Source organism: Anas acuta, chromosome 16 (genome assembly GCF_963932015.1).
Source record: "Anas acuta chromosome 16, bAnaAcu1.1, whole genome shotgun sequence".
Lineage (NCBI taxonomy): Eukaryota > Metazoa > Chordata > Aves > Anseriformes > Anatidae > Anas > Anas acuta.
The window spans coordinates 4,349,979-4,377,107 of record NC_088994.1 but is presented as its reverse complement, the minus strand read 5'-3'; the positions used below and the strand labels follow the sequence as shown (position 1 = coordinate 4,377,107).

At 45.3% G+C, this 27,129-nt stretch overlaps 1 protein-coding gene across 12 annotated transcripts in view; it reads right to left on the bottom strand.

The window, feature by feature from the left end:
• Window positions 1-27,129, bottom strand: part of PTPRT (protein tyrosine phosphatase receptor type T) — a 564,167-nt gene that overhangs the window by 420,759 nt on the left and 116,279 nt on the right. The gene's annotated exons all lie outside the window — the stretch shown is intronic.

Genomic DNA, 27,129 nt, shown 5'->3' with positions numbered 1-27,129 from the left:
GAGTTAATCATGTTTCAACATGACTGGAAACTTCTGTCACTGCAGTCAAGGAAGAAAATAGAGAGGAACATGAAAGAAAAGGCATTTCTGGATCCGAGGCATACAGAAAAGTGAGGCTTTTAATGCTTTCACTGCACAGGCAGATCCCAACCCCTGCAGGTGGGGGAGCAGAGGCGGCGTGTGGCTTTAGAACCCAGAAACGCCCCGTGTATGCACACAGGAGAGAAGCAGGGAAAGAATTACACAAATTGGTTTTATGTACAGAATAAAAAGCAGAAATCACATCTTAAAGAAAACACACACAGAGGACTTTTTTTTGTTAATATGTTTTTAAAGGGCAAATTAAACGACCTGAGCAGCCATGGAGTTGTCAGCTGGCATCAATCCCAGGTAAAAATAATTGAACAGCTGATGGAGAGCTCAATTAATGAAGAGTTAAAGCACCAACATAACTCATCCACAAACCCACACTGACTGAAATAACAGGCCTTGGCAGATTAATGCGATCTCTTCCATAAGAAAAACATTAAATACCAATAAGGGTAAGAGTTGGCAAAAATTCTCCCCGTTTTCACAAGGTGTGCGCATGGCGTGGTTCCACATCTCACCCCGTCAGCCAGCCTAAACATTTCCTCGGTGCAGTCTACAACAGCGTAAGTAAAAGCAACCAGAGACAAACACAGCAATTGAAGGGCAGCTCCTCTTCCCTCAGTGTCTGCTGATATGGAGCTGAACTGGTAAGTCCCAGGCACAGAGATATGCAGGTTAATGGGCTAGGAAAAGCCATACAAGTGTATGCACATGGAAACACACATGGGATAGAGAAGGGCTGCCCAGGGAAGTGGTGGAGTCACCATCCCTGGAAGTCTTTAAAAGACGTTTAGATGTAGAGCTTAGGGGTATGGTTTAGTGGGGACTGTTAGTGTTAGGTTAGAGGTTGGACTTGATGATCTTGACGTCTCTTCCAACCCAGAAATTCTGTGATTCTGTGAAATACAAGGAAGCAATGGAAAAAAACAAGCTAAACCTGGGCAAAAAGAGCAGGAAAGGTGAGTACTTGCCAGGGAAAGGAAACACATCAATATTTTGATACATAGGAGGTGGTTTTAAAAGAAGTATGCCTGCTTTCCCCCAGGTGTCTTTCCTACAACACAGCACTTGGGCATCACAGCTTGAGGAGAGGCCTCATGGCAGCCTGCAGCCTCCTCATGGGGAGCGGAGGGGCAGGCACCGAGCTCTGCTCCTGGGGACAGCGACAGGACCCGAGGGAACGGCATGGAGCTGGGACAAGGCAGGGTCAGGGACAGGTTCTGCACCCAGAGGTGGTCGGGCACTGCGACAGGGTCCCCAGGGCAGTGGTCACAGAACCAAGGGGTGTTTGGACACCGCTCTCAGACACGCGGCCTGATTTTGGAGTGGTCCCGTGCAGAGCCAGGGGCTGGACTCGACAGTCCTTGTGGGTTTCTTCCACCTCAGGTGGTTCTGTGATTCCCATCGCTGCTCTGCAGTGCCTGCCCTTCCTCGAGCACCGAGCTCTCCAGCAGCAGGGGGGGCACACACAGGGGGCTCAGGGACCCCCCAGCAGCACAGGGAACGCAGAGGGGGCTCAGGGCCCTTGGGGCAGGGAGAGCAGCTCTGTTCCCCTCCATCACCCCCAGCACCCGCCAGCCCTTAGGGCTTGGTTATGAGTCTTTTCTCCCACAAAAATAATAGAAATATTCCCAATCTCATATAAAATCTGCAGTAAACTCCATGGCATCTCTTTTATTTCCAAATGAATTTGCCTTATTAAAAAGGTAATGAGCTATTAATTAACTTTGCACTCATACAAAGCTGTTTAATTCTCAATCCAATTAACAGCAATCTGCTGAAGGATTCTAATGATTATTTTAAATTTGCTAAGAGAAACATCTCTGAGCCTTTCATAATAAGATATTTATAGAATGGCTTGGGCTGGATCTTGCTTGCATTTTAATTCAATAACATTTTTATTATACTTCAACATCTCTGTACAACATTATCTTTGACAAGGTATCATTTAGATGCAAAGCAAAGTTGTGCAATTAAAATTGCTTATTCAGAAGCAGTTTGGGGAGGATGAGTTTGTTTTTAGCTCACCCAATCACTTCACCTTTAGCACAGAGGGCTCCGAGTCCAGTCTCTGTGCAGACTTCTGTGCAGAAGCCTCCCCCAGCCTTCAGGCGGGTGCTTGCTTTGAGGAAGGGCAGTGACAGGCCAGTGACCACCCCTGCTGAATGCTACATAATCCCCCAGTCTGCACACACAGATCTACACAGCTGCCCACTGGGGCTTAAATTCCAATAATGAAAATAGTGCTCACCTTGCCAGGTCTTTAAGGCTAAGCATGGGCTGGTCAGGAAAGATTCTGTGCCCACAGGACTCTCTCTGTAGGTATTTTTCCCTTTAATACACCTTTAACACACCTGCACGGAGTACACATACCCACAGCCACCACCTCAACTCCCCTTGCAGCTTTTCTCAGAGCCTCACGCAAATCCCCAAACCTGGCATTTCAAAAGCTGTCACTGTCCACTGCTGCAAAGCCATCTTCAGATCCAGCTGTGCCTTTTGATTCTCACTATCTTTATACGCTTCTCCACAATGAAGATTTTACTCAGCTCAAAAAAAGGCACTCAAAGACGAAACACCACCTCAAAAAAAAATATCCATCATAGCTACACGTACAATTATTAACAATTGTTTTTCTACCTGCAATGAAAGCTAGCGGAAAAGCTGCAGATTGATATTCAATTCCGAGCAATTCTGCGGTGCACCACATCACCTGGGCCCCAGACACCCAGCTTCAACCACACAGCCACAGCAGGAAATACAGGCAGAAAGCCTGTAACCAAACTTCACAGACATCAACCCAAACCACACACAAGACCATCTAGGTTAGCTTAGTAAAACTCAGACCAGTAGGTGTACATCCGGTGGCACAATAAAACCAGAATGCTGATTGTAAAACCACCACACTGATCAGTGCTGCAAGTCAGTGGGACGAGATGCCAGGAAGGGGCACTGCGAAGTGCCACCGAAGGCAGGGCTTTACTGGATTTTACAGTTCTACCAACACTGCTGACATCTGCTCGGTATCAGCATCTGGATCATCCCAACACAGGACACTGCTGCTGCTGACTACAAGCAGGCCCTTCAGACCTTTACTTATTTCTGTGATTTGGGATTTCCCCAGTTGACTCCCTGGGAGCAGGATCATATGTAACCACCATCCCTGTGCTGCTGGTACCTGGGCAGGGAGCTGAGGCTACCAAAGGGCATGCCAGCTAGGCTGAGAACAGAACAAGTCCAACAAATGAAGCTTGCTGGCACATCAGTGAACCTCGGTTAAATTCAGTTCTGTAGCTCTGTCTTGTCAAGAGGCGTGGTACAACGCAAGCGTCAGGCAAGCACGCTGAATTTTCTATGTTTTACATATTTCAGTAGCTCCCAAAGCAGCTGAGTTTGCTTGCTAAAGCTTTTGAGACACTCACAAAGGCAAAACAAGCCAGATGCTTTGTGCTGCGCTAGGTCCTCCCGCACTTCCAAAGTCCTCACGTGGCAGTGTGCAGGACAACAGCACCGTGCGGAGCAAGGACCCTTCATCTTCCTGACTGATGGCGAACATCTCTGGGTTTTATTTTCTCCCTTACACGATTCATCCTGTAGGGCTCCAGCGTTCGGCTGCATGCTTCACAGCCTCCTGTGTCAGAGGGCTTGCGTGCTGCTGCTTGATGATTTACTGTTTGCCTTTGATAGAGGCTGAGGGCATTTCACTTTATTTTATTATCTAATGTGTGTACACAGAGCGTATTTTAACTGCTGCATCCATACTCCTATTTTACAAATCAATGCTGTGCCTTTGCCTGTATCAGAAGAACCACCTGAAATTATCGACCTGCTCATATTTCTTTCTCTGCTGATCATGTCATCGGCAGCACAGTCAAGTTCCCCTTGGCACAGACCGCGCTCACATTATGCGTGTTTCCATGGTCAGTATAGAGACAACTGCTAGTAACTTGGCCAAAGTACTAAAAGCCAAACTTCCCACATACTTTGTGTACAACCCCTGTACACATCGACATCGTTCACCTTAACAGGGCCTCTGCCCATTTCCTAGGAACAACGCTCCCCAGGCTCACGGAGCACACAAGGGGCTCTACCCCAGACAGGGCAGCCCCAGAAAGAATTAAATAACCAGGTGGCAAATTTCAGGATCTGAAAGGCCATATAGGAAGACAAACAGTTTACATTTTCACAAAGCACAGGAAGCGCTCGCAGAGCCACTGACACATCTTGTTTAACCCAAGGCAACCTGAATTTTAAAGCTGCCCCTGCTGAACTGCTCAGCTAATTTCAAGGGATTGAAAGCAATCCTCTCAGCTTCTGTGAAAACGGCTTCTACAAGTTATTCCGAAGTTATCCAGAATTCTGCTCTAAAAGTTCTTACACTACTGCATCATTTCCACCACAGGTACCAAATGGGTTCCAGGTATGAGTGCTCATCACAGGGCATCTGCGCTCTTACACAGCCCCTCTGTGAGAGGATAAGAGCACCCTGACCCACCATGCAGCCAAATTTGTACACCGATTTTCAGATTTCAGGCACAGAAAATGCTTCTCTCTTTAAAAGAGCGTAGTTTAAATACATTCCTTTTACTTTGTTTGCATTTGTCTGTGCCCTAGCAGCACAAAGGTGCTGGAAATACTCAGTGCCTTCCAGAACTCGGTGTGGTTGGGTGGATTTCATAGATGCAGAAGCTGCTGTGAGGTAGCTTCACAGGAGAGCGGGTGAGCACCTCCTGACCAGGGCTGTGCAGGTGTGCTTACCAGCAGCCTCACAAGTGCACTGGATTGCCTGTGCACAGGAATGCTACTTGCACAGCACCTTTACCACCCATTTAATGCATCCAAGAAACTCCAGGTAATACACTTCTTACATGATATGCACGATCAAAGGGTCTTGCAGCCCAGTCATTGAGCTGACCATTCTGCAGATCAACTGGAAATAGGCAGATTATACCTAGGCCAGAGACAAGATTTCCAGATGAAATTGGACACATTGAGAGAATAAGAAGTAAGGCGGTCTCAAAAGCAGAGCCTCAGAGGAAGGGCTGTACGCAGACCGATCTTCAGAAGGGACCATTTGGTAAACAAACATTTCTTGCTTTGTATGAAAAAAGTTTAACACTTCCTGCTATACCCAAGTTCAATCCCACTGAAACTAAGCAGGCTGATCAAAAAAGACAAGATAGATCTACATTGTGCTGTTATTTAGATATCATCTGCTCCAATATAGTCAGGTTTAGGCTGTGATCTCAATTTTAAGGTAAGCCTACAATATGAACTTTATACATGCATATTTCCTCTTTTTAAACCACAGCAGCTACATATTACATTACGCTGTACTGTGTAGTATATCAAGTAATTGTTTTATGTTAATATACCTTATTTATATAAACACCAGAAAACAGCACCAAAATAAACATTAGTGGGTAAGATTTTGGTGCTGCAGAGAAAAATTTGCTCCATTTGAGGCATGGTCAAATTTAAATGCCATAATTTTACAGTCAACTTCTTCAGTCACCTCAAGGTAAGGCTTACAAAAATTGATAGCATTAGAACTAACTCACTTTACTGAAACAGATGTGCCAGGAGATTTGGGGAGGGTTTTGGAAAAGGGTGAGCCAGCTGCAAACGCTGCACAAAGTTTGGAGCAAGGACTGTCAGAAATGACAAATCCAACTGAAAGGACCAAATGCAAACAGGCAGAGACTACAACTGCTTAAGCCTGAAGTTTTCTGGGAAGGTCCACAGAAGCAGCGTAATTTTTAAAGGAAATTTTGATTGAAAACCAGGCACAAAGTTCACAAAAGCACGGGATCGTTACAAATTAAATAATTACTGATGCACGAAATACAACACGGCTGTATCAGGTAAACAAAGCAGTAAAACAAAGTCTGTTGCAGCCCAGACACCTTGCAGCTGGAACTGAGAACTCCTCTCCAGCACAAAACGCTGTCACTTGTGAAACGAACAATCTGTTCTCCAAACAAAGCAAAGCCCAAGGTCCAATCTGTGCAGCTTCAGCTTCTCCATGCTGAAAGACAATTCAAAGCCATTTCGGCAGCAGCTTGAATTCACATGGTTAAAACCTCAGGATACCATCTGCAGTCCTACATTTACATTTAACATTAAATCGTGCTCCTGGCAAGCTTCATGCTCTGCCTACAAAGCCTCAGTCTTCCTCCAGCAGCAGCTCCTGCACCACTCAACATCCACACGTTAACCCTTACAAGAAAAAGGGAGGCTGCTCTTGAAAGTTCAAAGGAAAATACATCAAAATTAAAGATGCATCATGATACTTGATGTCACTGCATCAAAATTACAGATGCTTCACAGTGCTTGATGTCCCAGGTTTTACAGCAGATGTCAAGACACCAACTACACAAAAGCTCCCCAGATAAAAAAAAATCATCATCAGTTTTCCCTACAACTTTTTTTTTTTTTGCTTGCAGCACAGGGTAGACACTGAGAAACAAATGACACCTTCGCTTTTTAGTGCCGTCCCAGCTGCTCTCCTTCCAGGGCCCAAGCAGCAGCGTGATGCTGCCCACTCCAGCTCTGGTGTGGAGCAGGGGACTGAAGCTCTCGTGTCTGAGCCCAGGATGACTGCAGGCAGGGGAAACCACATGCAGTGCTGAGAGCTTGTTGCCTTCCTGACTACCGCTGAAGAGACCCCACAATCGTGAGAAATCACTCATCTCTATCAATATATCCATCTACTGCTAACCGTATCTACTGACTAAGGTAATTCTTTTAATCTTAGTCCTTAAAATGCATAATTTGCATGCAGAACAGCTTGTTATAAGTCTTTGCACAAGCAAGAACAACTACAAAGTCACTTTGTACAACTTTCAAAGTTCAGAGCTCCAAAAGAGACAGAAATCTGCCTACCTGCAGCACAGGATCCCAATATTCAGGACAGAGATGCCTCCCCAGAGCTCCCCACAGCTCGTACATAGGTATCTATGTCAATTTGGATCGGTCCCTGCAATGGGTAACTGATTTTCTATAGCATATTTTAAGGGTAGTCAAACATCTTAAGGCCTCAATAGGTATTTTAACAGATCGAAAGAAACAAGTGAGTAAAGGCATTTCGATGTTTGCCATCATTTACAGTTTAGAAGCTTTTGGGACACGTACATTTAATCAGAGTTGGTTAGGATTATGGCTGAGTGATTATTTATTGACATGTGCACAGAGGGATGAAAACAGAATGGGGTAATTGGTTCCTTGCCACAGGAGCTGGCAGTAGTTATTGACCATTTTTTATATCTGGACATCATCCCAAATATGATGCAGTACATTCCAGATGAAGATTTACATTAGGAAAAGTGAAAGCACACGCATAGCTTTCTTTACATATGATTCATCCTTTTAATACCAGGCCAAGCAACTCCCAAAAACACACACAGTCAGGGCCTCCATCTGCATATGTTACAGAGCACTTACACATACACATTTTGAGCAATCCAAGCAGAAAAACAAGTTGGCATTTAAAAAGTGGTATTGCAATGCAGTGAATTCAAAAGCACAGTTAGACACATTTCAGGCACTTGGTACGAAGCAGTAATCACAACCTTTCTCTCACAGCCCAATATTGAAACGCAGGAAGAGCAAATGTTTGCTTTTTCTGAGAAAGGCAATATTCCAACAGATGAAGAGTGTAAGAACCAAATATTGACAGGATGTGAGGACTCGCAATCAAAGCGGTGTAGGACCTCTGTCCTCACTAGGACTTGAGCTAAGCGCCTTCACCTCCTGAAAGCGCTCGGTCTATCAGCAGAACTGCTGGTAATAATCCTGTCTAAGGTCTGCAAACAGAGATATCAGGCTCACAAGAGAAGATCACATGAAGAAAGATGGCTTAAAGATCGCCAGGACTCATCTGTTTCAACAAAGCTGGAAGTCAGGTTGGAGCTGACCCACAACCATTTAAGCCACAGGAGATTTTCCACATATTCTGAAGGGCTTATGAAGCAAACCCTCAAAGGCAGCTGCTCAGTTGTTAATATGCGAGCCTTTAAATAAACCCAGAGAACACCTTTGTATCTCCTCTATGCGACTGAAGAGGTATAAAATATACAGAATTCAGCTGTTTATCTCCAAGCAGCAAAACAAAATTGATCAGAAATAGTGTGTTGTTTTTTTTTTTTTTTTTCAATCTAATAATTAATCTACCAACTCTACCCCAAGCCTCCTCTTAAGCAACCTTTCTCCCCTTCCTGGAAACTGCCAAGCACAAAAAGACACTTTGGCCCACATACTTAAATTGCAATCTTTTCAGACATTTTATAACACTATAATTTACCTTTAATAATTAATGGCAAAGGAATTCATAACAAAATCACAGCATTTTCTTACGGGGTCGCTAATCCAGCTTCCAGCTTCATTACAAGAACTCTCTCAAGACCTTCCCATCTTCTGCATTGGACTAAGGGCACAAATGTAAACACACCACTCTCTTTAACCTTTATAGTTAAATATAATGAAGACAGAAAATCCTAGAGTGTTAGAAAGTCAAGATAGAAGAGAGCATAAGATCATTCTGAGGCAGTAAGAAAAAATTTGCAGGAGGCCCCCATGGCTTTGTGAGAGCAGGGTTATTCCCAGCAGGGATCACTAATTTGTGTGGAGCGTTTTAGTGCACATAATACCCCTCAATTCCAAGAGAAACACAAGAGCATTATTTGATGCAGTCTCTGATTTAGGATGGAATTTACAGTTGTTTTTTTGTGTGTGTGTGTTTTGTTTAAAAAAAAAAAAGTTGGTTTGTTTTTTTTTTTTTTCCCCAAAGCCAGCACAAAAGCACTTACTACCAAATTCAGCCTGTGCGTATCTACAATTAAGCACAAACACTAAGAAAGAGACAAAGGTGCTGAGAAACAGAAGTCAGCTATATAGGCAAGGTTTTATTTACATGCAGAACAATGCTATATAAGCTAACAGTTTAGAAGCTGACATGAACTCCTCTGCTTTAATACCTGCAAGTTAAAAATCAATAGATTTTAATTGCTCAGCGGAAAATAACGTTTTGCTCTGCACTGAAGCAAAAAGTTTTCATGTTCTCTAAAGAAAACTCCCAACAAGTATTTATTTGCTATTGATTAAGATTTTTCTCGTCAGTAAAGTGAGATCAATTTCAACCTTGTATCAACTTTCAAGTATACAAAATTAAATAATACTCCAAGAATATATTGGAAAAAATACAACTTTCTTAGTCTTCCCCTCAACACACAATAGATCTCTAGTTTATCAACTATATATTCACCATTGTTACACATCTAAGAGAATATGGTTCTGTCCAAGAGTCCCTGGGCAGCTGTTAAGATTCTTCAGAGAAGACAAGAAACAAAAGGATGCACTTCTTTTAACAGTTGTGGTGGTTTTTTAAATAGATTTAGTTAGTTTCAGTGGTAGGAAGTTAAAACAGGGACATTAAACAAGGTAATGCATCTCTGGATTCCCAATTAAAAAGACAGAAGAAAGCCTCTTAAGGAGTTTTACAACTATAACTCTGAAACACCAACTTACAAGACAAATTATAGCTCTTTAATTACCTGATATCACAGGTCCTTTTCAGCATTTAGTTTTCAAGACCACTGCTACAACACAATTTCAACATCCAGTGGTTGAGGTTGCATTTAACAGGTGGCTGCACAGCTGCTGTCCCAGGCAGGATTTTTATGGCCCCGGGCCCCTCCAAGGACAGGACACCATGAGTGGGACTGCACTCACCGGACAGGGCGGGTAGGAGCATCTCTGCCAGATCTGCCCTCCTGTTGGGCATCCATCTACACAAGGCTGGAGACTGCTGCTGCAGGTACAGGAGTGAGCTGATAATTGGGGAGCATGAGCCCAGGGGACGATGTTCAGGGATGGTCAGGGGCTGGAGCACTCACCCTAAGCATACAGGCTGAGGGAACTGGGCTTGTTTGAAATAACTCAGCATACGAGAATCACAGAAAAAGCCAAAATGTAAGTTAGCTGTTCTCACCTATCTGACCCAAAATTTTGCATTTTCCTCTCATTTTTACCTTACTCCTCACTGTTACAACATTGTTTTCCTTCTGTCTCCTTCCCTTTACCAACCATCAGATCTAAGGAACCCTGAAGCAGCTTTACAACGGAAATCAATCTCAGGCCATTTATCAGCATGATTGACATCTGCCTCCCACCCAAGAAGTACTCAAAACAGGTACAAAAACAGTACAGCTTTTTAACATGCATTCAGCAGACAGACTTACTCAGCACTACCTTTTTCCTTCCTATCCTCCACTGAGGAAAGGAGCTTTCTTTCAAGTCTGTAAAAATTGCTTCTTGCAGCATAAATCTTTGCAGAGAGGTCTCTAAACCATCTGTGGAACAGCAACTCACCAAACAGACTAGGGATAGCCTAAGTCCTCATCTTCCTCCACCAGCACAGCTGCAACAGGTCCTATAGTGAGCCATACACATCAGAGTACAGCCTGGGATACTCTGAGAAAGAGGCATGGGACTTCTTTTAAATAGCAAAAAAAAAAAAAAAAAAAAAAAAAACCACTTGAATAGTGCCTCAGCTCAGCAGGGCCCATTTTCCTCCTCATGACTCCTTCCCTCTCCTTCTCCTGAGCTTCTCAAGTCTCCCTACAATTCACAATTGGTATTCCTTTACAGCTGTCCTTCCCTTTTACCACTCTTAAAGGAGATTAACAGCCAATATCATTGCTCATTTGTGACAACACTGCACAGACATTTGCAAGTTTTCTTACATAGAAGGAAACTTGCTGGGCCTATAGCCCAAACTAAAGAGTTCACTCCACCTGTAAGTCGAACCCGAAGGCCTGCAGCTAGGCCAGGCCGCCAAGCTCAGCATTTTGCCCTCATCAGCCCCCTGGCCACACTCAACACCTATCCAGCAGCCTTACCAGGCTTACCTGGGTGAGCCTGCAGGAGGTCAGTACTATAAAAGCAAAGTTTAAGGCACAAGATCTGTTACCCTGCACAACAGCCCTTCATTTATAGGCTACCTGCTCCCCAGGACATGGGCCACAGGGAAAGAACAAACAGGAACGCTTTAATAGACTCTTACGCTAGCCATGACAGAGGACTTGTTCCTCTCTCTGCCCAGAGAGGCAAGTTCCCCAGTATGGCCAATAACGATGTAGAGCTCTCCAGTTTTGAGTAGAAGACAGATATCCATCCACCGTCTGGGCAGACTCCGTGGCCTAGTGACGGCCATTATGTTGCGAGCACTTCAGTCAGTACTGACCAAAGCCTCTCTATAAGCCAGAGAAAAGCCTGTACAACCTCTGCTATTGGCTGTGCCAGACAAAAATGATCATAAACCAGGAGATCATTCAGACTGAAAGAAGATTACTCAACTATTCAGACTTTTGTAGGCTTGTGCACGTAACATGGAGGTCATAATCCCCTACACCTTCCCTCACTAAAGCAGCGGGAGCTCACAGCAGGCAGAGGCCTGCCCAGCCCAGGGGAGCTTTGCCTCACTCTGCTTAATGCATGAATTTAAATACTATTCAGCGCGTTTCCCAGACTACTTGTTGTGTACATGCTACTGAAAGCAAGCAGTCAAAATCGTCATTTTACAAAATATTACATTTAATAAGATTGGCCCAAGTAGGCAGAACAGCAGTACTGTCAGTCCCATAGCAGGGGGACTCCATAGCTGGAAGTCCCAATAGAGCTGCACGTGAACACACAGAAGCAAACAGCCACCGGACAGCTAAAGGCATGATGGACTTAAGGCAGACAACCCCTATCTGCATTACAAACAAGGAATCTACTTCCACAAAGTTCTGTAGCCATCTAAACCCAGCAATGAAAGAGCCCACCCATTTTTCTTACAAGGGCTGTAACAATTTTTTTTACATGTGAAAAAAATACAAAAATAAACTTAAGTATAGTACTGGCAGAAAAATTCTCCTACAATCTTGGAGGTATCAAATAAGCAGCCATCACTTTGTAGCAGCACTCTCAATAAAAGAATTTAGTGAAGTTAAACCACAAACAGCCCTAAGTCATTTAACTGACCATAAAAGAGAATTGATTTTTTTCTGACTTACAGAATTCAAAGCACACCCCAAGTTTATTTCTACAAAGCCAATCCACCCGGACAGCAGGGATGCCTCCAGATTTTAAGGAGGTTCAAGTACTAGGAACCTTCACAGGTCTCCAAAAGAACCAAGTCATTCAAGACATCTTAGAAAAGTTGTAGCTTCTAAAAGAAACCATTCTACAAGTTAGAAGTGTCAGTATTTCACCGACAAATCTCTCCCTTTCTCATTGAATGAATATACAAGTAATATGTTTTTTCCTCAAATGAAAATATAATAGCAGCTGACAGACTGATTATTACCTTTCCATACCTAGTGGACAGGACTGAGACAGTAAATCAGGATGAGCTAACATAAAATACCAACTTACTCAAAGCCAAATATTTGATGAAGCACACACAAATTGAAATATAATCAGACAAGAACCACCTGGGAAATCCTGCCCTATGTATCAATCATCTCCAAATAAAATCCTTCATATGTTTAAAACAAAATATGTAAGTCAGCTAAGTAATACATTAGGACTCCAGTAGCATACACATTGAACCACAGCATGTATGTGCTATGCGTTAAGTACAGACATGGAATATACTGGTGCAAGACCAGCAGAGAGACATGAATATGATTAAAGGATTGGAGCATCTGCCATACAAGGAGAGGTGGAGAGAGCTGGGATAGCTTAGCCTGGAGGTAAGAAGGCTCAAGAAGGACCATATCAATCCTTATAAATACCCAATGTGAAGGACTAAAGATGAGTGAACCAGACTTCCCACACTAACACACATGGAGACGGTCAAACAGTGAAAGAAGTTGCCCTTGTCCATAGAGGTTCATGGGTGATGACCCTATTTTGAACAGAGGAAGTGGACAAGGCCATCTCCAGAGGTCCCATCTCACCTCAGCCCAACTGCAATTCTATTCTAAAGTCAATGCCATTTAACAGAACACTTGGACAGCTCTCTACATGTATCTTAACTGTAGATCAATAGAAGTAATATTTTAGACCATTTTTAAATGTATAGTGAGCATGTGATAAAGCTAAGAGGAGCTACTTGGTAATTTCTTGGGAAAATTGAGGTCCAGAAGCCCTATTAGCTGCTACTTTTACTCCGGAAGGAAAACAATGTACTCTAATAACACTGTGCTACACCACTCAAACTTATTTTATGACAAAATAACAAACAAAGACCTTGGTCCATTGTAAGTTCCCCCAATGCCCAAAAGAAATGCATTAACTGCATTAACCTTTTCTCTGAAACATCTTTCTTAAAAGAATACTTGTTAATTATGTGAAAAATTGTCTGCCCTGCCTCAATGTTTCCCTTACCTGCCACTGAGCACCCTCCAAAAAGGCAAGTTCCAGAACCCAGTTACGGAAGAGCCATCCCCAGACACTGATCTTGATTCTGCAAGGTAACTTCATGCTCCGTTGCTCATTGAGGTGCCAGTCCAAAAAGCCTCCCTAAAGCTGCTCGTAAGTCAGTCTGAGCAGCTGCACAGAGGAAAGGAGCACAAGCAGACACATGGTCATGCACTCGGGTCAGAGGCTCGCTTCCAAGACTTTGCTTTTGCCTGAGGAAGCACAACCGTCTTTTCAGGAGGAGAAAGGCATCCACGTCCTCTGAAAGGCATCCACATCCTCTAGTGAATCTCTTTCATTTCTGCTGTTAAAAAGGCTGCGTACAGTTCCTAACCTAAAGGAATTCCCCGAAGATTATTACAGCCTCCTCCTGCACACAGCTCCGGTTAAACCATGATTTATCTCACCTGCCTTGCACACAGGGCTCTACAATGAAAGCAGAGCTGCATCCAAACCTTGACTTCTATGCTTTGGCTACAAAAGGCAACCAGGACAGAGGAGCTTAAGATACCAAGCTGTCACACACATTCTGGAGAATATGGGCCTCAGCCTACCATTTCCAACAGGTGCTTTTTTGGAGACCACCAGCAGTTTCATCAGGCACACCATTTTCTGGAGGGCTTCTCTCCACTGGGAGGTGCTACACACCGCTCACTGTGCTCCCATAAAGCTCCTGCCAGGTAAGAGTGGCGACTCTGGTTTCATTCAACACCTGTTCATGGGCATCAGGCAAGATCTCAGCAAGCCTCCTAGGGAGCGGAGCATTCACCAACACTGGGAGAGACAAAGAGCCAGCCTGAGAACACGCTGCACTCACTGCTTTTCATTAAGAGACCTTGAAGCATTTCAAAGATGCTAATTAAGCTCCCCCAGGCCCCCATGAGATGGAAAAGAAATGTGCCATTTACACTAGATCTGAGACAGGGAAATATTAAGTCACCCAGGGATACAAAACAAGATGGGGACAGAGCTGAGAACAGAAGACCTGGGCTTCCAGATGCCAAATCCCTGATCAAAGCCTTACAAAATATTCACCTAGTCCCAGCCTCCCCTGGCGTCACACAATGTGGAAATCCCTGTGAGCATATGAGCACTGCGAAGGGAGCATGCTTCTCAACAGCATGATTTTGGTTCAACATTTAAAAGGCTTCTTTGCCAGCAAGAAAACCTCTAGTTAGCTTTAAGGACAAGGTTTCATTTTCACCTGTGAGATTACAAAATACATGCACTGAGTCAGAGCTCTTTGGTTCTCCCAGAAAACCAGGGGCAGAGAAGGCTGCAATACACTTAATTCCAAAAGGTTAATTAACAGCAAGGTATCACAAGAGACTGGTGGAGGGGAAGGCCTTGATTCATGTTCGTCTTAAAATACATTTTAAATCCTTTCCCTGCGTAATTACACATATATTACACAGTGTTCTTGCACTCAATTTGCCTCACCATAAAGTGAGGGTGTAAACATTTTCTCTTCCTCAATCTCTCTGGAACAAAAATTATCTGAAGAGAGGTATCCTGGGGAACAGTACACAATACGACAAATAATTCATCTGTATTTACTTATTTTTTAAATACATTGAACTTGAAAGAAGGGAGCAGAGTCAATGCCAAGTTGTACAAACCTAACAGTTTGAATGTACAATTCCTGCCCTCATCACCTCGTGCTATTGCATTGCTGTGCCCTATGGGCACATACTATCAGTAAACTGCAGTTCAACTTTCCAGGCCCGTCCTGTCCTGAGATCCCATAAAAAAAGAGCAGGTGTCAATTACAAAGCAATTACAAAGCAACTGCCTTCCCTTCCTTTGCAAATTAAATAATTAAAACTAAATCCAATTAAACTAAACTAAACTAAACCCACAGCAGCAGAAGGGCATTAATCCCACCAGCTTCTCCCAGTCCGGCAGTGATCAGCCCCAACTCCTCCAGGTCTTCGCCACGCTCTCCCTACAGACGTCCTAGCAGGCAGGGGCACTCAGGACTGGCCAGGATGCACAATGTAAGCCGAAGCCTTGAAAAACCAAACCTGTGAGCAGACAGCGCAGCCCTCCACCACCAGAAGACCCACTGTGCTAGGCCTTCCCTTCCTGAACCAGCAGCGTGGCACGGGGCCACCACAGCAGACGTTTCCGCCTATCAAATGTATGACACAAGTTTTAAGACTGGATTCTTTAAGAAAAATCCTGTCCTAGGTAAAGCTCTTTTACAACTGTTTGAATCAGTGAATTTTTCTTACCTTCTTACTCTTCTTAGCAGAGAGCTGTTGCAGGGAAGAGGAGAATTTAAAGCGGATTTCTAATAAATCCATTCACCTTTACGGCCTCAGAATAGGCGCTAGTCTGCATATTTATTAGGCACATGTTGTGAGCACACAGGCACACACCTGCTGCCACAGCACAATAAGTTTCTAGAACATAACTTAGCAGCACCCAGGGGCATTACAGGACGCACGCTGGACACAGAAGGAACAAATGGCCACTAGATATGGCTTGTGAAGAGAGCAGAATAAGGGTAATGAATTGAAAGCCTGAGGGCGTATAAAGACAGAAAAAGTTTGTCAAAATCTATAGGTTCAACTGTACAATAAATAGAGAAAAATAAAAAGGAGTAGAACTGAAGCTAGTTTTCTGAAGACACGAATTCCCTGAAGTTGACTGATAAACAGCAGTATTTCTCACCTCCTTTTTTCTTTAATGGGATTCAAATAATCAATTCACTTTAATTGCAACAGCACTATTTTCCCCACCCAAGCGAACAAAGCACAGGATGACCTTAATTGCATATAACAGGCTGTTTATGATTAAACAAGTAAAAAATGATTGCACCACAAAGCATCATGTAATAAATAGTTATAGACAAACAGTCCTACGGCATCAAACCGCAATTCATTGCAGTCCATCTGGCTGCTTGCGGGTCAAGCCTAAGCCTCGCTACCACCCTGCACACCCTCCTCCAGCACCCTACAAAGCAGTTGTTTGCACAGCTCACTGGGCAAGTATCCAAACTTCTGCTCCTACGTCTACCTTATAGGTTCTGGGGTGATACTGTACAGGAAAAGGGGAGCAGGGTGTTGTGCAGACCAGCTCACAATTGCAAAGCATCAGAAAAAAGCCTCACTCATGCAGTCCCAGAAGAGAAGCCCCCAAATTACTGTCCACCTCTAGTGAGGGGTTTCTCCATCTCAAAGCAAGACTAAACAGTATTAATGAAAACAGGATTTTTTATTTTATATATATATATATATATTTTTTTAATTAAGCTTTCTGAAGGGTATTAATTGCTCTAGCAGAAAGGTCATCCACAAAACCCTGCATCAACCCTTTTGTAGTTCTGACATTAAAGAAAAAAATTACCTGGTCACATACTCTTTTCTGCCATGGGACCTTTTGATGTTCTGTGCAGAAGATGGATGGTACTTACTGAATGAGCAGCTATGCAATATTTTTATTCTTATTGTTAGCTGCGTGGCCCCATGCATTATTTACTACACACTATGCAAACTGATCTCTACAGAAATAACTATCAATTTCCTCTTGAATTTCTCTACAGTTACAGAATTCCTATTCCCTCACAAACACTCAACACTCAGCCCTATAGCACAATCTCCTACTGGCTCCCTGCTTTAGTGATTTGGGGATTAAGGGAAGATTCCCACTAATTCCATGTTCCTCATTTGAAGCCCCCAGGGCTTTTCAGCGTCCTCAACCTGCATCATTCCCACATACAGGAAACAGCACTGCTGATTTCAGCTGCAACTATCTTACGTCTTCTTAAGCCCTTCAGATATTAAAGCCTGTGTCGAAAATCAGCCTCCATTGGGATGACAGCCAGCAGCCACCTACAAAAACTGGGCTTTGAACAATTCACCCAGAATCATTTGGGAACTGAGTTCCCAGAAGTCGTGATCCTTACCCAAAGCCCAGTGCTGTCAGAAACTTATTGACCTCAGCAGGTCAATCAGATGAATTGGAAACGGTTGAGAAGCATTGGTGTTAACATCACTTACACTTCTTACATGCTTAATATGACATGCTCCTTTTCCTTAGGACAGCTCCTCCACCTTTCCCTCTTCAATAGCTTTATAAGTTAGACATCTGGAGAAAAAAGCCTGCAGTGGATTAATCAATTTTTTTTTTTCTCAAGGAGTGCATTACTTTTTCTCCACAGAAGACAGTCAATTATTTTGTCCTGTCTCAATTAAAACGACTCAGGCAACAGGGTTTCCACCATCTCCTTTGGGATACAATTCTACAGCCGCATGGATCTGTGAAAAGATTTTCCTAATGCTCAAAGTAAATTATGCTCTTGTTTCAATCTTATTCTATTACCCTAGGTGCACATTAAATAATTCCTCCTCCTTCCCTCTGAGGTGCTCTCCCTTTCACAGCTCAGTTCTCAGTTGCAGGTCCAGAAGCTAAATGCATTTAGACATTGTACAAGTTTGCTCAAAAGGGAAGAAACTGCTGGTCACTTCTAGGTCCTCTCAATGCTTTGTCACTCTCAGGAATAAGATTAACGCCAGGGAATATTCCAGGCAGGAAAGGAAAAATCCCAGCCATTTAGTGAAGGCAGAATATTACACTTGCTGCACATGCAGTTTGAAAAGCGTACTCCCTTCTAAAACAAGTCTTGCTCACCCACAAATATACCATCACCCATCAGTCCTCTCAAATCCTCAGCAGCACTCCCAGATTTTTCCCATCCAACTCAAAATAGCTTTGTATACATTTACGCCAGATCTATACTGCGATTTATCTATACTGCGATTTTGCAAAATCGCAACTTCCTAAGGTTGGGGCTAAATTTCTGCCTGCTGTTAACTTCAACCTGATATTAATCCTCCACTCCTTGCAGTTTTTAAGTTTACCATGACTAAGAAAAGCTTACAAAGAAACCACTTCTGAGTCTTTCCTGACCTTTAATGAAGATTATATTCAAAGTCTGATCCTGACAGGAAATCTTCCCACCACCCCCTATCCTACGCCTACCATGGTAGGGGTGCGCTGCTACACACCAAATTGCCCAAGTGCTCATCGGCTCTCTCCAGAGATGTTAAATGTTAACCAGAATCACACCAGGCCAGCAGGATGGGCTGACCTTGCATCACCTCTTGGCAGCACCCATTTCACATGCTTCAGGTCCCAAACACCTGCAAGGCACCCTGAAGCCAGTAACCACGGGGAAGATATGAAGGGACACAGGGAAACTGAGCCCTGTCACTGTGTTTATTTAACTTGGTTGTCAATAAAAGATCAGGAAGATCTTCTTAGGGGGTGAAGGAAAAGGATTTATTTTCTTACCACAGGAGCTAGAGCACATACATAAGATACAGGCATAGGAACCACTGGAATGAAGAAAAAGTCTCTTAAACAAGCAAACAGGGAGGGATTTAATGTGGCTAGCTGCTGAGTGGCCTTCAGCCACCACCAGGACTCGGCTCCAAAGCATTACTTTTCAAACATTTTCAGAAATAACTTAGTATTATTGCTAGATGAGCATCAAAGTGCAGGATTAACACGGATGCCCGATGCAGCTATACTCAGTGTGTTCATTCTTTACACTAAACACACAAAGAAATGTAAATAAGCACATTAGAGAGTAAAGCTTGCCCATGTGCCAGAAGTTTTTATTATTAAAATGATGAGAAGTAGAGACTACTTTAAAAGGGTTACTTTTGCTCTGCAAGTTCATCTAAGGACAATTAATTATACTTTCTTATTTTTGCAGGCTCTGGCCTTGGCAGTCTCCAGGGTTATCCCTGTGCCAACAGAGACAGCATTTGTTTATTTCCAAGCTTTCCGCTCCTCTGATTATTGCTACCACGTGCTGATATCTGGTAGTATATAAACCATCTCCCATTTTAAAATCATATAAATCTATATATACTGTTTCTCTAGGAGACCCTATTTATATGAAAGGCAATTTAATCGGGAAGCTGGAACATCGCTGCGACCATTATTTTCACAGCAAAAAATCCTTTAAAAAGTATACATGAGGCTTCCTACAAGACTTAGGAAGGCTGTTACTTTGCACTAGATGATACAGACTGTCCCCCACACGTGCTCATGCTGGAATGTTTGAACCTCCAGAACAGCAGAACTGCTCGTTTCAGAGCAGCTCTTTTCCTCCAAATCAATTTTCAAAAACAGTCAGGGTTTGGTTGGTTTGGTTGTTGGTGGGTTTTCGGAAGGAAATGGCAGCAAGGAACAAGCAGCTGCCTTCACCCTGCTGATGGGAGCGATGCCTCCCAGAAGCTCACCTCAGTTTGACTGCTGCTGGCACCAAGCTACCCAGGCAGCTGCTGGGGTACAGGCAGCAGCAGGTAAATGTTTTAGAAAACAAACGTCAGCCTTTGCCTTTTATGTGCTTATCTTTTTTCGTTACTGAAATAAGCAGCGTGCAACCCTACCACGGACACAGGAGCGTTCACAGTAGAGTCTCTGAAGTATCAGTGGAAGAAGAGTAACACCAGGGCAAGCTTGTTCCTGACGTGTTTCAGGCTCTTAAGATGTCAGTGAGTGGCACATGTAACAGTGAAATTCACACTTTCCTAAGCAAACATGGAACTGGTTGTTATTAAATTAAAGATAAATATTTGCATCAGCAAATATCAGCAATTTTTTTTGGTTTGCGATGAGAAGCTCAACCAGTTTGATAAAGCACCAGAGCGCAGCCGAGGAAGGACAACAAAAGGCAGGCACTGCAGCCCACGTTTTGGCCTAAGGGCCAATATTCACAGCAACAAGCTCTCTGGAGGTATTTTAGCTGACAAACTCACTGCCATCACCAGTCTTCTCCTTTCCATGACAGACACGCTGTGGACCTACAAGCATCAGGAACAGCAGCCAACCTCTGAGCTGTAGCTCCTGCCTGCTCCCCCATTCCCATCCCATCCAGCTCCCCTTACCCTTCCCTCTTCTTTCCATGCTTTGTCCCTTCCTCTTCCCACTGCCATAGCCCCACCACACACCACTTCCATCACCTCCTCAGAGTATCCCCGTGCCCCAAACATGTCAACATCTCAGCTGCCATCCTTGCTGCTCCCGTTTCTTCTGTTCTTTTATGACTTAGAGATGAAAGCCTTCTTCAGGGTACAAAAATGAAGCATTTGTGCCTCTGAAGCATTTAACACAGGTGGCTCTTCAGCTATTTCTGAGTTGTTACACAATAAAGCAACCAAATTAGGTTTAAAACAATGAAGAGAAGGAAAAAAGGACTGTCTGTTAAAGATGCTCACTGGGGGTACAAGCTGACAGCCACCTATCAAGGTGCCACCAGGCTTCTCAGCATCCAAAGCACGCCGGTCTTCCTGCCAGCCGGAAAGGCAGGCACACGCACCTCCTGGAAACTGAGCAAGTCGCACAGACAGCATCGGGAATAAGCTCAGCCAGGTTTACACAGGTGCTTGCTTAGTTCTCTGGAACAAAAACTTCATTTTTGAAGATATAACTTCCATCCACAAATTTGAAAAAAATACCAAGACACGGCATGTTTCCACAAGAAATACCTGACTGTGGTGGTAACACTTCACTTTCATCACCAGCTGCTTCTATTCGGGCATTTAATTTACGCCTAGAAATACTGAATGAGATTTAGGCTGCTGGCACCAAAGCGGGGACACGCTGACAGGAAATCCCTGTTCTGGAGAGGTGGACCATCAAGTACAGCACCTTCCCATCTTGCTAACAGATGCACTCTTCTGCTTACCCCGCAAGTACTGCTGCAATTCCAGTAAATGTTCCTAGAGAGCCCCACCTACAGCAGGCACAATCCATTGATCCCCTTCTTCCCCCCAGCTTTCAGCCATTCTTCTACTGGGTAGTGACAGCCCCCTGCTCTTTCACCAGACATTTGTTCCATCAGTCGTCATCATTGCCTGTACTTGCCTATTCAGGCCTTTCTTTCCATTTGCAAAGCTGCTGCCTCCGTCCCTGGGGAGCTGAGCTTTGGAGTTGATACTCAGGGAATGAAGGTGCACAGCCACGGGTCCCTCCAGGAGCAGGGCTGGATTCAGCAAGTCACCAAAAACACGTCTCAAGAAGAACAGACCCAGTACAGCACAAAGGCCTGCTCCTGCTCAAGCTGGTAATAGCATTTTCCTCCCATTTGAGGAGGGGCGATGCCCACATAAGAGATGAAGGCTGGTTTAAGTGGCAGTGCTGCTCTGCACAGAGATGAGCAGAACTCGGCCGTCGCTTGCCTAGCACAGAGGTGTACAGGCACTGTCACCAACTCGCAGCCCAGGGCTGCTTCCCTGCAATCCAAAGTCATCCCTTGGGATCAAAACCAAGATAATGAGGAGGCCATACATGAAAAAAGCCCATGGTAACCTCCACTGATTTTGTTATGTAGGATGTGGAGACGTTTCAGCTAACCACGAGCTGCAATACAGGACACCGAGCGCTTCCAGCACACCATAGGCGGCACAGCTGAATAAAGACGTTCATGTAACTGGAGGCTGCTCAGGCTGCAGCACTGCTTGGTGCCCACACAACATCATCAGCTGTCAAAATCCCACAGCCTTTCCGAGAGATCAACTCAAGATTCAGGAAACAAGAGCCAGATCCCACCCGCCCAGAGCTTACAAGCCGCTCGGGCAGGAGCTGCGCACTCCCAGCCACGGCACAGTTCCCCGAGCCCACCTGAATTCCCACACCCAGAGTCCCTGAGGTCTGTCTGGAGAAAGGAGGAAATCCAGCAGCTGCCCTTGAAGCGACTGACAAGGGCTGGTTAACAGCAAACACGAAAGCCAGAGGAGGCCAGGCACTACGCACGCTCTTCCTGGGTTTTCTTGTTGCCCCTTTGACTGGGACTTGTTCACAGGTAGCTCACGCTCCCTGGAATTGTGTCATCTTTAATTAACCATGGCTCTAAGCAACACTTACAGTCATCATCTCCAGAGGTCCTTCTTTCCTGTAACTGGCTGACCGCGCTGTCTCTCCCGGAGCACGCCGTGCCCTGCCAGCCAGCCTGCACAGCATCCGGCATCTCCGGCCCACGGTGATGGATAGGAGGTATTTACCAGATATTAAAAAACAAGTGGGCCTGATTAAGTGATGTATAGCCTGATTAAGACATAGTAATCATCCCTCCTACCATGAAGATGTATGATCTTTAGGGCTTGCATGCAGTAACGAACACCAGAGGCAATCGCTCGCTATGTTAGCGGCGTGCAGAGGGCCAGGGCCAGGCGGTGCGATGCCTGTACTGATGCCACCACTGAGCAAGTGACATCCAGGAGTAAGAGGCAACACAGGGCCAAGGGGGTCACAGGTCATAACATAAGGTTTAAAAAAAGCAAGTATCATCTAAATGAAGTGATATCCAAGCAGCGCTAGACAGCAAACAGGGAGCGCACCAGCAGCAGAAAAATAAGAGACCTGGGAAACGTCAGTGCCACCAGAGACAAGTGACTCCTGTCCAAATACCGTGGCTTAAATGAGGCAAATAATACTGCTCCATAAAATGTTCAGAAACGCCATAAAAGCCAAGTATACCGTTGTCTTCCCACAAACAGCACCGCAGAAGCAGGAAGCATCAATCCAGGAGCTGCTCTTGGTGGAAGCGGAGGGCTCCGGTACCCCAAGGAGCCCGGGCTGCAGCCCCAGCGGGTCGGTAACAGCAGGCAGCCTCTGGGTGCTGCTGCTCTGTAAATCCTCCGTGAGGACAGCCTCGTCCATCAACACACCTACAAGCACGTTTTTAAGCTCCAGCACATTGCAGCTGTGCATTACAAGACACGGGGGAAACATGCTGAAGCAGTTTCCGTAATAAATTAAGAAATCTCTTTAAAGGAGCTATGCTTTATACACAGATACACACACGGAGTGCTGCTCTTCACCCAAATACCGGGAGTTTTTATGAATGCCAGCTAAGCTTCAGGATTTCTACAGCGAAGCAGGGGAGTACTGGTATTCCTCTTGCTCACAGCAGCAAGCAAACCCACACACACCCCCACCACATTTTGGTAGCTGCATTTCAGACATCTCTGCTCTTTTTTAGGAGGCTTCTGTTAAGTCAGCCTCAGACTTGCTCACTGCCAAAATATTTGAACTCGGGTGCTAACGTTGCACACCTCTCCATTTTACGCTCAGCACTTCCCATTGAGGCAGGGAACAATGCCTGCCAATACGTATCAGTGTACCTCATTTATAAAATTATAATGGAAGTTACCAGCCGCATAACAACTATTATGATAAATAACAAGCTTGAAGAAAACCAACACAGACTCAGCGGCACAGGAATCCTACGCCGAACGCTGTTCACAAGGACTGTCAGTGCAATGCTGAACAGATCGGTATTTTTTTCTCCACTTAACTGGATTTTATATACAAGAGTAGTTGTTCCCGTAAGAAACAACCCTTGTTCCTATTTTTTTTTTGAGGTTCACGAAGCCTCAGACCTACATCTTTACCACTATACAGGTTTCCATGGTAACAGATGGTGGTGCCTTCTAAAAAAATACTATTATGTTCTAGAGAAAGTATCCCGAGTCGTTCCCTTAATATTGCTGAAAGCTGGAGCACGTGGGCCTGCACAGAGAGAATTAGAGACTCTGAAAAAGTACAATTAAACAAGGAAAGCAGAGCTGAGGGGCTTTCAGAAGGGTGGGTAATGAAGAAGAGCTCTGTTTGTAAGGGAATCGGGGAATCTGTTTTTAAGGAAACAGCCTCGCAAATGCCTTTGCGCTCTGTGACCTTTCGCAGCCGCTGCAGAAACAGGCCGTTTCACAACATCACCTTCTTAATAATAATTGTTAGAAAACAAATCAAGGCAGCCAGGAATGAAAAATAAAGTTGAATCGTAGTGCTAACAGTTCCCCAGAGGGAGCAAGAAGTGATTATTGAGTTAAATGGCTGCATTGTTAACAATTGCCACACACAGGAGCTTACTCAAAGCTCCATTTTTCACTGCCAATTTACCAACAGCAAAAAATCCACGACCAAATGAACTCGTAGGAAATGAATTAATTTTCCTCAAAAAAAAAATTCATCTCCCCTCTTCCCCTGCCAACCCGCACGTACCGCACTAACTGCCCCAGCCTGGCGAGGTGCAGCAGCCTCCGGGCGGCCAGCTGCACGCCCGGGCATCCCCGAGCTCTCCCACAGTGAAACAAGCAGTAGGAAAAAGGAAAGAAAAATGAAATCAACGTTGACATCAGAAGAAAACCAAGCATCCAAGCTGTCTGGTGCTCAGGTGAACAGTCCCAGCGTAAACCCACCGTCCTACTTCCCCCCAACATCTTTTGCGGCTGGGAATGACTTGAGTCTGTTTCTCCACTCTCTGGCATGGAAAACACGCAGGAGACTGGAGCGAAGTGCCCAGCAACTGCAAGAATATTCCACATGCTCCGTGAGAGAAATGCCACACACGTGCTGGCAGCAAACAGCATTTCCCCCAAGCCAAGTGCCTTTATTTCTGTGATCTTAAGGAATCAGCAGTCACTAGAATGACCTGGTGCTACTTTTACTTATTCTAAGGAGCAGCTGAGGAATTACATCAGCACCTGACCCTAAAGCTAACAAGAAGTTCAGAATTAAAAGCATGCCTCTCATAAATACATACAGAGCCCGCATGCGACTGAGAGCAATTGCTGGGGAAAAGTTATAAATAGAGCACAAGCGACATTACATAAGGAAATAAATGTGAAGCAGCTCCCTCGGCATGAAACTAGATACTCCAAGCAAGAAGCCATCAGCAGGCTGCTGTAGGTTTGGAATATTTCTGGTTTCATCTGTCGTGGGCAAGACGAATAAGAAACTGTGCGAGTCAGGCAGGAATTTAATACGGGTTTGCCTCGACTTGTGGCTTTGCTACTTGTTAACCCAGCTGCCAGGTAAGAAAATAAATTTAGCGAACAGCCAACTTCTTGCACAATGCTTTTTTGGGATGTTCAACAAAAGGCTGCCGAACAAACGGATTAGGCTTTGGGAGAAAAAACAATCAGGAGAGTGGAAGCATCTGCACCCTAATCTTATGGAGACAGCACCACCCGATGGACGATGCGGGGACGCGCCCGTGGCTTCCCTGCTGGGGACCCGACAAAAACTTCGCCGAAATTTCGGACACAAAGTGCATCTGAGCAGCTTTTTTTTTTCTTTTAAAACCGCAAACTCTCGACTCTATGGACAGAGTAGGGGCTGCTACACTTCACGGCAGACTCACAGCCGAAGAGAAGTTTCATTTAGCTTCATTCACGTGAGCAGCTCCGAAAGATTGAAATAAGCTGCCCCTGTTCTGAATGGTAAAAAACGTGCACTGGAATAGGAGGCAGAAGGTGATGTTCACGATTAGGAAATCACACGGTCACTATTGCTGCGGAACTGGCGATGGAGAACATTCAACAGCCTTCTGAAACACAGGGATTTGCCAGGTGTTTAATTTCACACGTGTTTAGCTCATATTGTATTAGTTTCCCTCAAATCATTTCTGCCCCTTAAAAAGTTTACCATTTTCACAGATCAGCCTTTTTCCCAAGCATCTGGCTAAGTGATTTATCAAAAGCCAAGGATCTAATCTGAACTGATATGGCAAGTGTCGGGAAGACAAAAATGCAGTTGGGAGAGGAAGAAGAATAGCTCCACGTATTGCTTACTCAGTGAAGAAGCTATTTAACTAGGTTGGACTCCCCAGCCTCCCTAATAAATCAGGGGACCCGTGCAGCTGCCCAGCAGCACACGCAGGGCTGTGGTTCCCCAACCCGTGCTGACCGATGCCAGCAGCCCCTCCGCTCAGCTGGGGGCTCCTGTGCCTGCTGGCCCCCCAACACCAAACTTTTTCGGCCAGACCGCACTGGAGCTATTTGAAGGCATGCACAGAGCTGGTGTGTGCTCAGCACCTGCTGCCCTGCGCTCCAGCTCTGTTCCAAAGCAGCGAGATGAAGTCCCCGGGGCTCCCCGAGTCCTAACCACGATCCAGCGCTGCTTGAGCCGAAGCGGGCTCCGGCGTGCTGCAGGCAGGGAAAGGAGCCTCGAGCACCGAGACTGCTCGCTACCAAGCAACGTGGCACGGGCAGGGCTGATTTCCATCGCATATACAGGCAGAAAAGGTTTTTGACCAAAACTTAGAAAGCTAAATACAGCAAGTCGCGTCCTGCACCTCCAACTAGTTTCGAACAGAACGAAAAAGCAGGGAGAGAAATCCGTGTTACGAGAACTGAGGGAAGCCCCAAACCAGGCGGATCGCTGCTTTTCCCCACGAAATGGCACGGGGGGAACAAACCTCGCCCCTGGCGCCTCCCAGCACCTCGAGGTGTGCCCGCAGGAGCCGGGGGGGCCCCGCTCCTCCAGCCCGGGGCCGGGCCGGGGCCAGCCCGAGCGGCTCCCGCAGAAAGTTGCCGGGGCTGCGGGAGGCAGGGCAGGAGCCGTCGGGGAAGCGGGGGAGAGGCGAAGCCCGAGACCCGACGAGGAGGAGAGGAAGAGGAGGAGGAAAGCAGCGGCTGCTCCCGAGGCTGCACCCCTTCGCCAGGCTCCCGTGAAAACGGACTGGAAGCGCTGGGGGGGGCCGGGCGCGGGGGTGATGCTGCCCCCAGACAGCCAGACGGACACCCGGACACACAGCCACAACTTCCCGAGCTGCCGCCCCCCCGGACACCGCCGCGACCCCCGGGCAGCTCCCAGCACGGAGCTGGGGGG